This window comes from Austrofundulus limnaeus, unplaced genomic scaffold (assembly GCF_001266775.1).
Source record: "Austrofundulus limnaeus strain Quisiro unplaced genomic scaffold, Austrofundulus_limnaeus-1.0 Scaffold459, whole genome shotgun sequence".
NCBI lineage: Eukaryota > Metazoa > Chordata > Actinopteri > Cyprinodontiformes > Rivulidae > Austrofundulus > Austrofundulus limnaeus.
This window is the reverse complement of record NW_013952861.1, coordinates 217,562-221,098: the sequence shown is the minus strand read 5'-3', so window position 1 is coordinate 221,098 and position 3,537 is coordinate 217,562. Positions and strand designations below refer to the sequence as shown.

The 3,537-nt window shown below is 35.4% G+C and overlaps 1 long non-coding RNA gene across 1 annotated transcript in view; it reads right to left on the bottom strand.

The window, feature by feature from the left end:
• LOC106529683 (uncharacterized) overlaps nucleotides 1-3,537 on the bottom strand; it is a 96,546-nt gene that overhangs the window by 79,380 nt on the left and 13,629 nt on the right. The window lies entirely within an intron of this gene.

Sequence of the window (3,537 nt, the reverse complement as noted above, 5' to 3'; positions counted from 1 at the left end):
GTTACTGGCGGAACAGAAGGCATCTGCAAATCGGATGTAGTGCACAAGCTGCCAGTTGGATAGCCCTGTTTACCACAGATGACAAACCATTAGTATTTGTTCTCTGGTCTATTGGAGATTAGATTAGATTTCAATGCTTGATTAGTCTGCATCTATCCAGTCGTGCTTTGCAGCTTGAGTAGGTGTTTCTAGGAGCAGACACCTTTGTTAAAAAGTTATAATCCAACAAAATATCATTAAGAGACATATTAATGTGTCTCTCATCTCTGACATCAAAGAAGAGCTTTTATTCTGAGTAAAATATTTTCTTTTTTTTAAATTGCATTCATATGAAAAAATATACCACCAGGAAAGATATTAATGATGTTTGTGCGTGTCCATTTTAAGAGCTATGTTTTGCTTTGATGTAACCATGATTATAGAAAATATCCCTAAAAGAAAATATCTRCACTAATGTCACAAAAAGAATCCATTTATGCGTTTAAAAGCTTTCAAACAACAATAGCTGAACAGAAGCTGTGTTTTTAGGTCATGTTGTCTATTTGTTGTACCAGCTGAACCACAGAGATAATTTAGTTAGTGTATATAATATTTAACTAAACCAAAGCATTGATTTCAAAACAACTAATCAAAATTAGTTAACAGAAAAAAAGCCTAGAAACACCTTCAGACAATCTAACAGTGATGTGATCCATTCACCATTATCAGCTATTTTAAAAAGCACAACCAGTGGCTTGTGAGCATGATCCAAATAAACCATCAGGGCTGACTAATACATAAGTGAAGCCTCCTCTTGCTCTTCCCGTGCTCCTCTAATCAATACTAAATCAATAGCAGACTCCACAGGACACGACATTGCAACAGGTTGCAATTCAACCAATCTACATTTCTACCCTTCAGCAGATAAAATCGGTAAAGTTGGGACAGAAAAATAACTGCCTGCAACAACAGTTTCGACTTTGCATTCTTGAACTCTTTTATTTTGCCAACATTAACAATTTAGACTAATTAGATGTTAGCAATAAAAATATAACACTTGAGGCAAACTGCTTTTTGAATTTCAGACACCRTTTGTTTATGAGTGTTTTTCTGTCACTCAAAGTCCTTGCAGACTTCACTTCCTGTTAGTTGTCTTGTCGTCTTAGTAATCGCATCCTTTTCTTCTCACCCTCACCCTTTTCATATCATACTTAATCATCACAGGTGGTTCAGATGGTAAATCTATTGCAGGTGCTTAGGGATGCAACAGAAAAAAAATGTAGAAGCAATTTCAGCATTTTCAGGAGGTGAAGAAGCAGCTGTTTGTGACAAGGATAGCTCTGTAACAGATGTAGACCTATGAGAGGAGGACGAGGTCACTTATTTTCCTGAACAGATGTGATCTGAATAAGGAAAAGCTATGATGAATATGAATAATATTATTTAAGATAATGTATAAAAATAGAACATTAACGCGCATATAAAGCAGGTTAACATGGACAGTTTTCTTATTTTGCAAAGCTGCAATTAAAAAGACAACAGAAAATATATTTTTAAAGAGGGGGGTATGATGCAAATATGATTTTTTTTTTAGCTTTATATCATGTAACAATGTAATTCCCTTCCCAGAGTATGGCTTAAACTTGTTCATACATGTTTGAGAAACATTTTGARTCTTCTTTGGTAGAACGCTTGAGCACTACCTATTTACCCAAAGCTCCTCAATGGAGCTCAGTCTGCAGCGGAGCTCTCGCCCTACAGAGCATCCCCCCCCCTCCCCCCCACCCCTGCAACTAAACAACTAAAGGTAACATAGTGACGATTGTGGTATAAAACTGAACTGCCTGGAAAATATAATCCCCTCCCCCTAAATTCTAGAGAAACTGTTTCACCAAAAAGGCTCACTGGTCTGATCAAGCCTTTACTGTCTGACACAAGTCACTGAGAACAAATGGAAAAAAGAGCAGTGGTGTCATTGTTGCCTTGTCACTAACAGCTCCATTAGTTCTGTGAGCTGACAAGTGCATATTACAGAAAGGTAACATAGTGACGATTGTGGTATAAAACTGAACTGCCTGGAAAATATAATCCCCTCCCCCTAAATTCTAGAGAAACTGTTTCACCAAAAAGGCTCACTGGTCTGATTCATGAAGCATCAAGCCTTTACTGTCTGACACAAGTCACTGAGAACAAATGGAAAAAAGAGCAGTGGTGTCATTGTTGCCTTGTCACTAACAGCTCCATTAGTTCTGTGAGCTGACAAGTGCATATTACAGAAAGCCTTTATATCAAAACCCTCTTAATGCAACAGTGACCATTGCATTAGTCTAAAGGGAACAAATCACTGCATTTACAATTGTAAATTTATATAAAAATGATTAGAATTAATTATTCTAAACTGATGAATGATCAAATCCATTAGATAAACAAGAAACATAGGCTGGTTGTGCAGTGTGAAGAAAATAAGAAGCCTCCAAGATCAGCATACTGGAAATTATAGCCAAACTGTTCTGTACATTTTTATSTCTCCCTACATCTCAGCTCAAAAAAGACATACATCAAACCGAGAGCTGTGCCAATTCAGTGCTCGGACAGCAAGAGCAGCTAAAAAATAAACTTCTGCAAAGTTGAACATTATTAGAGGCACATACTGTATGTAGGTGTGAGTTCATTCAGCTAAATAACACTCCTGAAGCTGCAAAGTCTTGTTAAATCTATATTTGGCTACAGGAATAGACGTGTGTGTCAAAGAAATGCATCTTCTTCTGAAGTAAGAAATGCTTGTTGTCCAGCAGAGACCCAGAATTTCAATCCTAGAGAGATCACAGAATGGGACTCTTACGAGCCTCCAAGTCATTTACAATAAACGTTGTTCCTCAGACACAGATCCGGATAAATTGTGGGCGAAGAGGCAAATAGACTTCTAAAGCTTTGGTTTTGATGAAATTTCACTTTATTTTAAAAGTTAAATGACAATTTGAACTCAAACTTTTTGGTTTCAGCCTTGACCATACAGTTAGTATGCATGTTCTTAAATACATTTATAAACATAAAATCATTGTGCTCCATACAATGACAATGAAGGCATCATCAATCAATCAATCAATCAATCAATGTTTCATGCCACTGTACACTTGATTATTCAATTTATATAAATGAAATAAAAAAAAATTCATTATTACATGAATAATTAAAATACAGAATATAGTAAAAATGTCCCTTGTACAGTATTTAGAGAAAAATGAGTGTTAAAGTACTTTATTTACATGTTTAATGTATTTTCTTAAATATCTTATGTGAAAGCTTTTTAATAGAACTTTTTCTGACTTTAGTTTTCAATGCACTTAAAAATAGCCAAAGTTTAATTATACCTTTGCGGCAAATGCATTTTTGCACAGCCTAACAGGCAGAAATTGCACTTCTATTTTTAGCTATGAAGCAATAGTCATTTTAATTCACAAGTTCAACACAGAAATATTCCCTCAATTCATCTATATGGTTTTCCTCCAGTGAAAATTCAAGCAAAGAACTCAGTCTTAAGTTAAGCCAGTTTATATA